This window comes from Rattus norvegicus, chromosome 15 (genome assembly GCF_021556685.1).
Source record: "Rattus norvegicus strain SHRSP/BbbUtx chromosome 15, alternate assembly SHRSP_T2T, whole genome shotgun sequence".
In the NCBI taxonomy this organism is placed as follows: domain Eukaryota; kingdom Metazoa; phylum Chordata; class Mammalia; order Rodentia; family Muridae; genus Rattus; species Rattus norvegicus.
Window position 1 is genome coordinate 7,662,356 of NC_141548.1, and position 16,255 is coordinate 7,678,610.

The 16,255-nt window shown below is 42.9% G+C and overlaps 1 long non-coding RNA gene across 1 annotated transcript; it reads left to right on the forward strand.

Annotated features, from left to right (window-relative positions):
• Nucleotides 1–323: 323 nt before the first annotated feature.
• On the forward strand, nt 324–8,016 carry LOC134481922 (uncharacterized). Its single transcript, XR_015638203.1, has 2 exons — nt 324–506; nt 6,016–8,016. It is a non-coding gene; the product is annotated as an uncharacterized LOC134481922 (long non-coding RNA).
• Nucleotides 8,017–16,255: the final 8,239 nt, after the last annotated feature.

Sequence of the window (16,255 nt, forward strand, 5' to 3'; positions counted from 1 at the left end):
GAGGGTGGCGGCCAGCAGCAGCAGTAGCGACAGTTGCATCCAGAATACTCCAGGCCACCTCCCTCCCCACCCACCACTTGTTTGGGTGGCTTTAAAGAGTTGAGTAAAATCAAGCTGGTAACCTGTTGGGAGCATTTATCTATAGCACTGACATCTAGTGGTCGCTTGTATTTACTACCACCTTTAGCTTTCTTCTGACATCTTTACTAGGTCATAGTTGATAAGCATGTTAATAAGATGTCTTTACTCCACCAATCCCCCGAGGACAAGTCCTTAGCCATGCTGTCTGTTTTGTACTTAAGGCAAGTGCCTTTGTTCCCCGGGGTCCCCGTATCATCAACTAGGTGTTCCTGCAATAAAGGCTGATTGAGAAGGATCCAACGGTGTTGCGTCTTCCTTGCCGGTCGAGGTGGGCGCGACAACTGGTGGCCCGTACGGGGACCCGAGAAAATTATCTTTTCTCGTCTGGATCCAGAACTTTTTCAGCCTCAGGACGGTCGGCGCCGGTAAGTTCCCAGTAGGGGCAAATTAGTTGCCGGAATTGGGACAATAGAGTTCCTAGAAGTGGAACGGTAAAGTTCCTAGAATTGGGACTGTAAAGCTCCGGGATAAGGGATTGTAAAACTTCCCTGGTAGGACAATAAAGTTCTCTGGAAAAGCAGGGACAATGATAGCCTTGGTTTAGAGGCAAAAAGGGGTTTGTGGAGCACGGTAATGTTGTCTTTTCCATTTGATCCTTTGTGGGTTGGACTAGCACTTTTGCCTTATACTCTTTTTGTGTTGTGGTGTTGCTTCTGTCTGAATTGCCACCGTCCAGGGCATGAATACATTTGTTGGGAAGAGTCCACTGATGAGCCACAAGATCGTGTGTAAATAAACACGCCAGCTCGCCAGCTCGCCTTGCTCGTAAATCGATCGTAAATAAGGTCGTAAAAGCATGGGAAGCTCGCACTCCACCCCGCTCCTGTCAGCTCTTCAGGAGCTTCTTGGTCAGCGTAAGCTTAAAATTGAAAAGAAAATCCTGCTGAGTTTTCTTGATGAGTGTAACCGTTGTGCCCCGTGGTTTATAGTGTCAGGGTCGCTCACTTTGAGAGCATGAGAGAGGCTAGGAAAAGATCTGGATAAGGAGACTACAGTGGGCACGCTTAAACCAGGGACAAAGCCGCTTTGGCGTATAATCCGTGCCTGCTTGGAAGATAAAAGATGTGAAGAAGCTGTTAGGACAGGTCAGAGAATCCTTACAGAACAACAGGAGAGTATGTCAGAAGGAGAGAGAGTTTTGAAGGAGGGAAAGAAAGGAAAAGGAGGAAAAGAGGTAAGAGAAAAGACAGAAAAGATCAAGGAGAGGACAGACAAAGGCGGGAAAAGTAATCAAGATCAAGGAATAAAGAAAATTTATCCCTCATTAAAAGCATTGACCTTGGAGATGTCTAGTGATTCAGAATTCAGTGATAGTGACCTAGCTGACCTTGAGGAGGAGGTAGCTCATTATGAGAAAGAGATTTATCATTCTGACTGGCCAAACACTTATGCTGTGCAGAAACAAGCCAAGGACTTAGATAAGAAGGCAATTATGCCAACAGCACCTCCTGCACCATCGTATAACTTTCAAAGGAAAACAATGGTGAAGTCTGCAAGAGGTACTTCTTTTTGCCCAGAAGTGTGGAAAGAGTTAGGACTGAGTTTTCCAGTTTTTCTGGATGCAAACGGGCAGCGACATCATGAACCTGTTGACTTTAAGACAATAAAACAATTAGCAGAGTCAGTCAAAACCTATGGAGTCAGCGCAGCCTTTGTTATGGCTCAAATTGAGACTCTTGGCAGATACTGTCTCACCCCTGGAGACTGGGGGACTTTAGCCAGAGCTTGTCTCTCTCCGGGTCAATATCTGGACTGGAAATCTTTTCTTTATGAAAATGCTAACGCTCAGGCTGCAATCAACTTGGCTTCAGGAGCCGACCCTCAGAGACATTGGGACGCTGACATGCTATTGGGAATAGGCAGATTTGCTTTGGACCAGACTGGTTATCCAGATCAGGTCTATACTCAAATTAATGACATAGCAATTAAAGCCTGGAAAGCATTGCCTAATAGAGGCGCAGTCTCTGGGAACCTTACCAAGGTTCTACAAGGACCCACTGAGCCATTTTCAGACTTTGTAGCCCGCATGGTGGAGTCCGCCACTAAGATTTTCGGAGACCCTGATACAGCTATGCCTCTTATCAAACAACTAGTGTATGAACAGTGTACTAAGGAGTGTAGGTCTGCTATAACGCCGTACAAACATAAAGGTTTGGAAGTCTGGATGAAGGTCTGCAGGGAGATAGGCGGGCCATTAACTAATTTTGGACTAACAGCGGCAATGATACAATTAAAAGGAAAGGGTTCTACAGATACCTGCTACAAATGTGGCCACAAAGGGCATTACAGAAGGCAATGCCCTGAAAGTAATAAGGAACAGAGTATTAAAAAACATCAAAGACCTAACTTGTGCCCTCGCTGTAAAAAAGGGAACCATTGGGCAAGTGAATGTCGATCTGTAAAGGACTTGAATGGCCGACCTCTGGTGACAGGACATGATAGTACATGGCCAAAAAACGGACGACGGGGCCCACGTCCCCAGGGCCCTCAAATATATGGGGCTCTACAGAACGACAGGCAGGGACAGAACAGACGAAGGTCCTGGCCTTCTCTTCACCACCCGAAGGACCTAAGAGAGCCACTAAGGGCTCCACAGGACTGGACCTCCACTCCACCACCAGACTCGTATTAACCCCCCAAATGGGAGTACAGCCTATAGACACAGATTTTAAGGGACCTCTCCCTAAAGATACAGTTGGGCTGTTGTTGGGGCGCTCCTCTTCTGCCCTGAAAGGCTTACACGTTGTACCTGGAATAATTGATCCTGATTATTTGGGCACAGTAAAAGTCCTGGTAGCCTCTCCCCAGGGAATTTCTGCTATTTCCCCTGGAGACAGAATTGCCCAGCTGCTGCTTCTACCCAGCCTGCATAAACATTTTCCTGCTGATAATAGAATTAGAGGAGATAGGGGCTTGGGATCTACAGGCTCCCGATTTGCTTTCATCTCATTAGAGCTTGGCAATCGTCCAATGTTAACCTTGAGTGTGGAAGGACACTCTTTTCTTGGCTTATTAGACACTGGAGCAGATAGTAGCATTATCTCTGTGCATGACTGGCCATCCAGGTGGCCTGCACAAAAATCTTCTCGGGCCCTACGCGGCCTTGGGTACGAAATGGCTCCTCTAATTAGCTCAAAGGAATTGACATGGGAGGATTCAGAAGGAAGGTCAGGAAGGTTTACTCCCTATATCATAGACATTCCAGTGACACTGTGGGGCAGAGATGTCTTAATAAATCTGGACTTGAGGCTGACTAATGAGTACTCTCCACAGGCCAAGGACATGATGATTAAAATGGGCTACATGCCCAAAAAAGGTTTGGGAAAAAATTTACAAGGACGAGTTGACCCAGTGCTACTGGAATCAAAAAGAGACAGAACAGGTCTGGGTTTTTCCTAGGGGCCATTGAGGGAAGCATACCCATTACATGGATTTCAGAGGAACATGTGTGGATTCCTCAATGGCCTTTATCCTCTGAGAAATTAACTGCTGCTACTGAATTAGTGTCTGAACAGCTAAAATTGGGACATATACAGCCATCCACGTCGCCCTGGAATACACCTATATTTGTCATTAAGAAAAAATCAGAAAAGTGGCGATTGTTGCATGATTTAAGAGCTATCAATTCTCAGATGCAAATAATGGGCCCCATACAGAGGGGTTTACCTTTGCTCTCCAGTATTCCTGATAATTGGCCTATTATTATTATTGACATAAAGGATTGCTTTTTTTCCATCCCTCTTGCCCCGCAAGATAGCGTGCGATTTGCATTTACCTTACCCTCTATGAACAATGAAGAGCCCGATAAGCGCTATCAGTGGGTAGTCTTACCTCGAGGTATGGCTAATAGCCCTACTATGTGTCAGCTGTATGTGGGAAAAGCCTTACAGCCTATACGTGATCAATTTCCAAAATTGAGAATAATACATTTTATGGATGATATATTGCTTTCTGCTAAAGACTGTAGTACCCTAGAAACGGCCTATGCTGAAGTGATAAAGATGCTTGAAAGTAATCAATTGTTTATAGCACCAGAGAAGGTTCAAATGGGCAAAAAGGGAGAATATTTAGGAGCAAAGATTACTCCTCATAATGTTTCCCCTCAGAAAATTGAATTACGAAAGGATCATTTAAAAGCATTAAATGATTTTCAAAAGTTGCTGGGAAGTATTAATTGGATTCGACCCTATATAAACATGCCTAATGCAGATTTACAACCACTCTATGAGATCCTTAAAGGGGATTCTCAGCTTACTTCACCCCGTGCTTTAACTGAGGAAGCACGAATGTCTCTAAGGAAAGTGGAGAGAGGACTAGAAAAGGCAATGCTGAGAAGATACAAGGAAAATGAGGATCTTTTTTTGTGTATACTGAGAACTTTTCGTCAGCCTACAGGGGTGCTATGGCAACAGGGACCACTTCTGTGGATTTATCCTCATATTTCTCCTAATAAGACTCTTGAATACTATCCTTCTGCTGTTGCGCAGCTTGCTATGTTAGGTGTTAAATCTTGCATTCAACATTTTGGCATCTTACCAAAGAGGATTATTGTACCATATACTACAACTCAGGTAGAAACATTGTGTGCCTTGATAGATGATTGGGCTATATTACGCTGTAGTTTTGACGGAGAGTTTGATAATCATTATCCTAAGGATCCTTTGTTGCAATTTTTTACTGAGCATCCAGTAATTTTTCCAAAGGTCACTGCCTCAGAGCCTTTGTCTGGAGCATTAGATATTTATACAGATGGCTCCAAAACAGGTGTAGGTGCCTATATGGTTAATTCTCAAGAACCAGTCTTAATTCAATTCAATCCAGGCACCCCCCAAATTACAGAATGCAAAATTGTATTGGAGGTTTTCAAAAGATTTCATGATCCTTTTAATTTAATTTCTGATTCTGCTTATGTAGTCAACGCTGTGCGCTCTCTTGAAATAGCAGGGCCAATTAGGTCGACTAGTACAGTATGTCAAATTCTTTTAGAATTGCAAAAATTAATTTGGGCCAGAAAAAAATAAGTTTTTCATACAACATATTCGAGCTCATACTAATTTGCCTGGTCCCATGGCCAGTAATAATGCCTTGGTGGATGCTAGTACTCACAGAGAATTCATTTTTCATACAGCTCCAGTTGATCTCGCTAGAGAATTTCATCAAAAGTTTCATGTTCCTGCTTTCACTCTTCAACAAAAATTTAAAATCTCTAGAGCTACAGCTCGTGATATAGTATTACGCTGCCAGAATTGTGTTCAATTTCACCACCCTCCTCAGGTGGGAATTAACCCTCGTGGCCTGATTCCATTAAAGCTCTGACAAATAGATGTTACACATATATCTCAGTTTGGAAACTTAAAATATACACATGTTTCTGTTGATACCTGCTCTGGCATTATACATGCCACTCTAATGACTGGTGAAAAGGCTCGTAATGCCATTAGTCATTGCTTAGAGGCGTGGACAGCCTGGAGAAAGCCTGACAGCCTCAAGACAGACAACGGACCTGCCTACACCACAAAGTCTTTTCAGACATTTTGCCAAACAATGCAGGTCAAACATACTACAGGATTGCCATACAATCCCCAAGGTCAAGGAATTGTGGAAAGAGCACATCGTACTTTAAAAGAGCTCTTACAAAAACAAAAAGGGGGAATTGCCTATGGCAGGACACCAAAAGAACAGTTGTCTTTAGCTCTCTTTACTCTAAATTTTTTAATTTTGGATGCGCATGGCCGCTCTGCTGCAGATCGCCATGCAGCCACGAAACCCATGACTTATGCAGATGTAAAGTGGAAGGATGTCTTAACTGGTGAATGGTGTGGCCCAGATCCCGTAATTTCGAGATCTAGGGGAGCTGTTTGTGTTTTTCCACAGAATCAAGACAATCCAATCTGGGTGCCTGAACGTTTGACTCGCAAACTGCCTCCTGCTATTCGTGAAGATGAGACTACGAATACTACTACTACTACTGGAAATGATGATCCAGGTTGATTCACTCACGCTGTGGGCTATCGCCAGATCCTGGCCAGTACTTATGCCAGTTCATAGCAATTCTACTGTTTTGCCAACCTTTTTCTCCACATCCTGTTTGCGTGATGTTCCTTGTATAGTGCCTAGTGGAGAATTGCCTCAACGATATACTGCCACTAATCTTTCACTGTTACATACTTTATGTTTCACTCTTAGAAATTCCTCCCAGCCTTGTATATGGCTGCGAAGGACCACTTTGGCAAACTGGTTAGATCCTGTGAGCAACCGTGCTATGGGCACTGGAGCCATCCAGGCTGCTCTGAGTAAAATTACACAAGGGGCCTCTTCAGGCAATGGAGATACATCAATTGATAACTCTGCTAATTCGTACATTACAACTTTGATTATGATGCATAATGGTAGCTTTCCATCACTCCCGGGGCAAGGCATTCGCAAACTGGTTAACTCTACCTGTCGTAGAGTCCTACCTACTTGCCCCCCATATAAAGCCTTTCCACCTAAATTTACCCCATGTCAGAGTCCGTTCCATAGACCTAAACAATTCCTACCGGGATTTGAATTTTCCCCTCCTCTTAGCAATGCCCAATATGATAGGAAGAGAAATAAGACTGGCAAACGTAATTTTTGGCCCTGGTATCAATGGGTATTATCTAATGAGCAGGGAGCATACACATCTCTAACTCCTTTTGCTCGATTATTAGGTGAAGAATTTACATTATATAACATTTCAGCCATTAGAACCAATAACAATACAAGTTTAGTAGGTGTTAAGATTAATAGACTAATAGCTAATGATGCTGCTGTTGGCGCTCCAGTATGTGTTAGACCACCTTTCTTTTTTCTGATAAGCACTAATGCAAGTAATTATGCTTTAAATTGCAATAGCTCTGACGTAGTTTGTTATTTAGCTGAATGCTGGGATGGCACCAATGATACCGCAGTGATTGTAAAGATTCCCTCCTTTGCGCCTATCCCTGTAGTAGCAAATCCGGATGATTTTCCCATACTTCATTTATTAAGAACTAAAAGGGATTTTGGTATTACGGCAGCTATAATTTCAGCCATTGTATTATCAGCCGCTGCAGCTACAACAGCCGCGATTGCTATGACTAATCAAATACAGACGGCTGAGACTATCAATAAGATTGTAGAAAGAACCACAGTAGCATTGGAGATACAAGAAGAATTCAATACCCACTTGACATCTGGCTTTCTATTAGCTAACCAACGAATAGATCTGCTTCAAGAACAAATTGAGGCATTATATCATATGACGCAGCTGTCCTGCGTTTCCTCCTTTAGAGGCTTATGTGTTACTCCATTGAAAGCTAACTTTTCTCAGTATTCTCAACAGAGCAAAGAAATCTCTAACTATTTGAAAGGAAACTGGTCCATGGAAGCGGAACAATTATCGAGACAATTGCTGATGCAGATTGCTGTCCTTAACAACACCAGAATGGAACCCATCTCGATTGGGGATTTCACCTCGTGGATCACCAATGCTTTCTCGTTTTTCAAAGAATGGGCTGGCATGTTTGCCTGGGGGGCCATTGTCCTCTTGGGATGTGGAGTATGCCTATGGCTTTTTTGCCGTTTAAAACGAGAACATGCTAGACACAAAGCGATTGTTTACCAGGCTATGGCGGCCATTGAGAGCGGTGCTTCTCCCAGTGTGTGGCTGGCCTCTCTAAAAGATTGAGAGTTCGCCCTAGATCATATTTTGTCACTGTCATGTGAGGTCATTGTGTCCAGAGACGGGCAACTTTCCTCAGGCTCGGACCAACCTAAGCCAGGAGCCCGGTGGCGATAGGGTTAATTTCCAGTGACGGGTAAGGCCGAGTTTTGAGAGGAACGACCTAAGACAGGAGCAATGACGTGTATTGACGTGACACCCAGATCTAGACCAGTCATAAACAGAGGTGGCCCTGCCCTGTTTGTACATTCGGGCTGGTCCCATGCCCCTCTGCTCTGTCTCTCCCCTATTATTAGCACACCAATAGCCCAGAACGGTGTGTTGTACATTTCAGTCATCTCTAGCCATTGGGGTGCAGTCCTAACTGCAGGAGTGGCTCGTCATGGCCGAGCTGGGCACTCTGTGAGGCATGTCTGATCTCTCTCAGACCACTACCTCCACCTAATGGACTCATCTTTTAATAAAACAAAAAAGAGGGAGATGTTGGGAGCATTTATCTATAGCACTGACATCTAGTGGTCGCTTGTATTTACTACCACCTTTAGCTTTCTTCTGACATCTTTACTAGGTCATAGTTGATAAGCATGTTAATAAGATGTCTTTACTCCACCAATCCCCCGAGGACAAGTCCTTAGCCATGCTGTCTGTTTGTACTTAAGGCAAGTGCCTTTGTTCCCCGGGGTCCCCGTATCATCAACTAGGTGTTCCTGCAATAAAGGCTGATTGAGAAGGATCCAACGGTGTTGCGTCTTCCTTGCCGGTCGAGGTGGGCGCGACAGTAACCAACCATGACTGAAGGAGGATTTGATCCCTGTGAATGTATTTGCTCTCATGAACGCACTATGAGAAGACTCATCAATCTGCTCCGGCAGTCCCGGGCCTATTGTACCAACACAGAATGCCTTCGGGAATTGCCAGGGCCCTCCGGTGACAGTGGCATCAGCATCACTGCGATCTTGATGGTCTGGATGGTGATCGCTGTGCTCCTCTTTCTACTGAGGCCTCCTAACCTGAGAGGCTTCAGCCTTCCTGGAAAGCCTTCCAGTCCTCACAGTGGACAGGTCCCGCCAGCCCCTCCTGTGGGCTAACATCCTGGTGTGGGAAGCAGCGATTGTTTGACACCCTGCACGACCGAACGACTGCAGAGAACCTGGCACTACCTGTCTCTCCTTTTCCATCTGCAGTTTCATGAGCTTCTAGAAGTTTCACTTGCCAACTGCCTTTGTTTCCTGTGTTGCCACAGTCCTTATTTACAGTATACCTGAGTAAACGATTTCTTTGAAAAGTCGAGGGCTATGTTGGTTGGCCTAAGCTTAAACTTTCCACTCGTTCTCCCTGGAACACTGACCATAGCGACTGTGGTGGTTTCTGGCCCAACTGAAGGAAAATTAAGGTTTCTGCATTTAAGTATTTTAAGTGGTTTGGATAGATTTTAATTCTTTTTATAAGGTATTTATTCTAGGTTGTCTGGTATGAATGACAGAACCATGCTGTAGTCACTTTACTGTGGCAGTTTACCTGTGGGTGGCAGTTTTCTGTAGTCCTTGACACTGATGCTTTAGATCATTTTCCTTACAAAGTCCAGCTGGCTTATATGGCTAGAATAGGAAAATCGATTTGGTTGTTTAATGATTTTTTAAAATAATTCCCATTAAAAATTTCTGATGTTAATACTTTAAATAAACATGATTGATTAATATTTTTAAAAGAGGTAAAACACTCAGAGACCTAGAAAACCATGGATGGCTTCCTCTTTAGTCAACTGGAGCCACAAAAATGTCAGAATCACAGAGCCAATCAGAATTCACCTGAAACCAGACACTACAGAAATGATCTCATTTATATAGAAAGAATTGGATGATGGGAAAGGATAAGCAAAGTTGCTCACCACAACCATGAAAGGACTCTTCACAACTGGGCATAGTGACTCAAAGTGCCAATTTCAGTGCTTGGGTACATTCCTACAGGATCAAGCCCACCCTGCTCCATCCAGTAAGTCCATGACATTTAGGTTTGCCAGATTAAACTGAGAAGTCCTATTTTTCCTTTTTTTTACTATATAATATCTACTTGTGAGTACATTGTAGTTATCTTCAAACACACCAGAAGAGTGTATCAGATCACATTGCAGAGTTCTGTAAGTACCCATGTGGTTGTTGGGATTTAAACTCAGGATCTCTGGGAGAACAATTGGTACTCTTAATCCGTGAAGCATCTCTCCAACCCCTGACAGATCCTGTGGCAACATACTGACTAAAATTCTCTGTACATTCATTCAAAGAGTTAATATTTCCAGGCTTGAATGACAATGGTACATTTATAACTTAAATGAAGTATTTCATAAGTGACACTGGTCTCAGATATTGAAGTGGTGGGTGAACTATCAGAAATAGAAGGATGCTGCAGGCCCCTGTATATCTATGCAGGATAGCAGTAGATGTAATTGCACTTTTTATATATAATACACATAGCTTTCCAAACCTATTTATTTTTATTTTAGTTTGTTTAAGATTTATGACGTATAGAGCATTCTGCCTGCATGCATGCTTGCAGACCAGAAGAGGGCGCCAGATCTCACAGTAGATGGTTGTGAGCCACTATGTGGTTGCTGGGAATTGAACTCAGGACCTCTGGAAGAGTAGCTAGTATTAACTGTGGAACCACCTCTCCGGCACCATTACTTCTATTCTAATCTGCCTGGTGTCTCCAGCAATTTTCTTGTGGATGTTCTCTTGGCATGATAAAGTTTGATTTTAACCTGTGCGCTCAGAAGGGACACACATCTGCAATGACATGTTCATTTGGGGTTTTGTATTTGTAATCCAAGATCTTTTTATTTGTATTTAGCATGGAACTATCTATGTAAACAAGGATGTTCTACTCCCTGCCTCTGCCCTCCTGCTTGAACTCTTGAAGTAACAGTGGACCACCACCATGAAAAATCACAAAAGATCCACAAAGAAGCAATTAAGTACCTACTAGGGCGTTATGAAATATACTATCACCTTAGATGATTCACGGCATGGCGTATAGATTAACAACTTGTAGCTGGGTATTTCGAGGCATTGTTCCATTGGACTAGACAGAAGACTCTGGCATGAATTTTCTAATGGCGCTAAGTGCCCTTTCATTTTTCTGAAAGTCTTTTGGACTTATGCCAGAGTGAGGGATGTGCACGAATCTCACTGGATATTAAGTGTCCATTTCCTTTAAAGCTGAGGTTGGGTTTCTTTCGAGAGAGGAGTGCTTGTGACTGGGATGATTCAGGTCTCCTCCAGCCAAGGCAACTGTGGGAGAAGACATCACTCAGGTGCACTAAATTCTCACTTCCACAAGCTGGCACCCCATACCTAGCAAAACATATCCTCATTTCTTCAGGACAAACATGTAACACCATTTGGGTAGAAGGGGTCAGAACAAGACCACTCTTCTGTTTCCCTTTTATTTATTAAGTGGTGATCACCCTTATAGACAGCAGACTGCTGTGGTCAGAATGGAGGAAGGTGATAATTTAAGGCCCGTCACTAGTAGGAATTAAAAGTTGACATTTTTATCCACAGATAGTATACTAACATTTATGAAAATTCCAAGGATATAATCATTAAGGAAAATTTGCAAGCTGATTGCCCATTAATTATTATATATCAAATGTATAAAAAAATCAAAGAAAAGCTATTGCTAAGGAGTACTGATCAAAAAGACTGCATATTTTTATTTTTTCATTTTAACTTGGTTTCAAATGGCGTGTGTGTGTTCCTACATTTTAAATTGATGTCAACAACGAGAAACTGTCCAGAGGGATAAAAAGAAATGATAGAAGAGGTGAGGAAAGGAAGGACAATGGTATTGAGAGGCAGAGATTGGCGCAATATATGGTGTATACATATATGAAAATTAGACACACACACAAACACACAGACACACAGACACACAGACACACAGACACACACACACACACACACACACACACTTGTGCAATAGCAGCAAGGTCCTTAGCAGGTAAAAGAACTTGCTACCCTAGTATGATTATCTGAGTTCAATACCTGGGACCCATGGTACAAACATGGACTCAATATTGTGGCACATATGTGCACAGACACACACATATCCACTGGCAAAGAAAACTTTGAAAATTCATAAGCATTTGACTTTAGAGGCACAAGGATCAGGAGTTGGGAATGAGGTCACCCCAACATTCACTTACCTCAGAAAACCCAAGAACCGAAATTGAGCTAAGCTAATGAGTCCGATTAAAGTGTGGCAAATGCAAGAAAAAAGAATTTTAATGTGCAAATATGTACGGCATAAACCACAACAAATATTAGGTTAGAAATATCACATTGCTGGTCCTTTATATTAGTTGATAGAAAGAAAGTAACAAAGAAACAAAAAAGAGAGAAAAGAAACTAAATGACAAACTTATGAAGGGAAGTAGAAGCCATCAAAATAAAGGCAGGGAATGAAAGAAAATGGGCTGGGGTGCCATGCTTGAAGGAGGAAAAGACTTTAGACTCTCTGCTCCGATGAAGCTGACTAAGGTGGTGGGTATCTGCGGGTCCTTCACAGGCGCTTTTGCGCTGCCTGCTCGGCTTAGGCACAGTTGTTTGTCCTCTTGGATCCTGTGCGGATTCCAGGTAAGGCGGGCAGTGGGAGAGCCAGGTCTCCAGCTAACTGGCTAAGCTGCTGTGCTTCAGAGCACAGGGTGCTTTGTTGCAGCTTGAGCAGGAGCTCCTGAGTCTGCACAGCCGCTGCCACAATGTTTCCACCTCACTCCTGCTTTCCTCCCCTGTGAAATCCCCTCCGGAGTCATGTTTGCTGCTTGCTGTTGTCCTGAACTGCTGCCAAAGAAAAACAAGCTCGTTCCTGAAGAACTATTGCTGAACAGGTCCTCTTCCCCATATCCTAATAACTTTTCTCTTCCATTACCTATGATGTGGGCTACTTATTAAAAGTAGTTTGCAAAAAACTTTGCCTCCATCCTGCTGTAGTAGAAATAAGGAAAAAGGAAGCAGGTCCTTTTGTACAAAATACTTTATCAGAGGTCTTAAGCTCCTCAGGCTTCCTCAAAGAAGCTCTGAAGGCAATTTTAGGAAGTATCTAATAATATTGTATGTGATAAAAGAAGGGAGGCCCTTGGGTCAACAAAAATCCAACTTTATTAGTCTGGTCTCTTAGTCTTCGGTGAATCTATCTAGGCTCTTCTGGCTTTTAGAGTCTCTGGGAGAAGTAATGTGTGATTCTCATAGGAGGACTGACATTGTATGTTACCAGTACTTTTTCCCTTGCAGATTTTATTACACTTATTTGTTCTCCATCTTCACTGTCTTAGGAAATATATGCCCAGGGGAATTTCTTTTCCACTCCAGTCTATTTCATACTGTGTGCTCCTTTTACTTTGATGAGTCTCTTGTTTAAGTTAAGGACATTTTCTTCTATGATTTTGTTGAGAATTTTTGTTTGTTTGTTTGTTTGTTGGTTGGTTGGTTTTTGTTTTTGTTTTTTGTTTTATTTGCCTTTGACCCAAGTTTATTTTCATCCTTCCTATATACTTTATTGTCTTTATCATTATTATATTTGTTATTTTGCAGAAAAATCCTGTCTATTTCTTGGATGTTTTCTTCCAGGATTGACTTCCTTCCTTCCTTTCTTCCTTTGCTTTTCCTTTATTCCTTTCCCCCTCCACTCTTTTCCTCCCTTTGGATTTAAGATTCCCTCTATCTACGTATCCATTCCTTCTATCATCTCTTCAATGCCTGAGGTTCTCTATTCCATCTGTTGGAGTCTGTTATTAAGGTCTGCCTCTGAGAGACTATTTGAGTTCCTACATTTTACTCATCCACATCTCTCTGTTTAGGATTTCTTTATTCATTTCCTTCCACAGTTAGTGTTTTCACAGATTTCCTTATTTTTCTCTTTAAAGACCTCTCTCATGTGTGCAAATGCTGTTTTACAGTCTTTTTTATTCCTGTTCTTCAGTCATGTTGACATATTCAGGGCCTTCTGTCATAGTGTTGATGGTTCTAATAAAGATTTTAATGTCATGGCTGTTACTGGTTGTGTTTCTATGCTGGTCTGTAGGTATCTGGGCTTGGGAAGATTGTAATTCTAGGGGCTGGATCTGGTTTTGTGTGGTGGAAAGTATTTGATCCCAACCATGGATTTCTGCCCATCCTTTGTCCATTTAGTTTCTGGATAAAAGGTCTATGATAATCCTTAATTAGCACAAGAACTGGGCAGATAGCTATCCTCTATACTATTATGCATATTTCTCCAATAATTCCATTGTATAATTTGCCATGGTTTTGTCTGGGCTGCTTTTCACTCCAATTAGACCACTCACACGGCCATTATTTAAAGATTCTTACCTCATGGTGGCTTCTCCTCTACGTTCTTCTTTCTACCCCTGTCTGTAATGGTCTCCTCCCACCCCCAAGTTGGGATCACCAGGGAACACCTGTCTTAATTCTGCACAGCTTTTGACTATAGGCATTTTTATTTACAATTCAGAAATAACTTGGTGGTAAGGTCACATAAGAGTATGCATTGGTGTTTTCTTTCTTTCATTTGTTGTTGCTGTTTTTAATATGTCTTTGTCTGGTTGGTTGGTTGGTTGGTTGGTTGGTTGGTTGGTTGGTTTTCGAGACAGCATTTCTCTACTGTATTAGCATTTTCAAAAGCCAGTTGCTTGAATAAGATATCTGGGGTTAGAGAAAGGCCTGAATGATAGTATTCTGCTAGCAGACTTCTGATGAAGATGTAGAACTCACAACTCCTATTGGACCATACTTGCTTAGAGGGTGACACGCCCCCACCTTAAAGATATTGGACTAAACATCTTAACCTGTAAGCCACTGCAATTAAATGCTGTCCTTTATAAGACTTTCACTGGTCATGCTATATGTTCACAGCAGTAAAACCCTAACTTCACCGTCCTCTGAAGGATCATTTACCCAATGTAGGGGACTGCCAGGGCGTTGAGACAGGCATGAAGATCTGAGTTCAAGGTCAATCTACACAGGAAGATCCAGGACAGGCAAGCTGAGGCAGGGAAGGAGTGGAAAAGAGGAAGCTAGTGATAATGGAATAGAATGAGGTGAGCAATTCCAGCACCTCTGAGCAGCAGAAGTCAGCAGCTTTGCCCACAAAGCCCTGACTTTAGTGTACAGAATAGAAGGGACTACTGGACAATTGGTGCTGGTTCACTGGAACTAAGAAATTAGTGCTGATTAAAATGAGACCAGAATCAAAGTGGTAAAATCTTATGGGGAGTGCTTTTTGAGAGCACAAAGAAGCTGTGTTATAGAAAGAGCCAAGGCTGAAGCTGGTGCTACAGCTCTCCTTGGTAAAGTCTAACAGTCACCCAGTTAGTACTGGTTTTGAAGACACGAAAGGGTCATGAAGAGGAGGTGAGGCTTGACACTGTGAGATGCCATGGAAGGCCATTAGTGAAGGTGATGACTCCATTTTTCTTGATGGCCCAGGACTTAAGAGGTCATGCAAAGAATCTGGGACTGGGCACCTATGGAAGGCTCTGGTGAAGCTTAGTTGCAGTGAAAGACCCCAGTACATTGGGAATTCCAGTGCCACTGGATGATCACAAAGAACAGAAGCAACAGTGGTATGGATCAACCTGAGGTTAGAGTGCTACAGAGGTTAGAACTGGAGACGTGACCCCAACTCTTCGGAGGAGCCCAGATCATGTGTGGGTCCCAGATATTGAAGGAAGAAGCTGGAACATTGAAGTCGCCTTGGAGACATACAGATGTTTGAGACGCCAGAGCCATGGACTCTCTACTGAGGAAAGCTGCTAACACGGAGTGCAAACAGCACAGCAGGAAACTTTTCTTGCAATCAACAAAGATCAAAAGGGAGTTGGAGATCTGAAGACCACGTTGACATCAGACATGGAGATGCAGAGTTTAAAGTTTACCCAGCTGGGTTCCTGTCTAGCGTGGGTGTTACACCTAAGTGCTTGGATCGATCTCAGATGACACGTTCAACTTTACACTGAACATTTTTAAGACTGCTATGAACTATAGGAATTCTGGAAGTTGACCTAATGGATTTTGCATTGTGCTATGTTTAGATGTGGCCCCCATAGTCTCATATGTTTGAACAAGCCTCTGGAAGCCTCAGAGTGGAATGAGAAGGTTTGTATATGCTTGGCCCAGGGAGTGGTACTATTATGAGGTATGGCTCTTTGGAGTAGGTATTTGCTTGTTGGGTCAGGTGTTTCGCTGTGGGTCTGGCCTTTAAGACCCTCATCGTAGCTGCCTCAAACTGAGTATTCTGCTAGCAAACATCACATGAAGATGCAGAACTCTCAGCTCCTACGGCACCATATCTGCTTAGATGCTGCCAGGCTCCCACCTTGATGATAAAGAACTGAAGATCTGAACTTTTAAGTAGCTCCAATTAAATGCTGCCCTT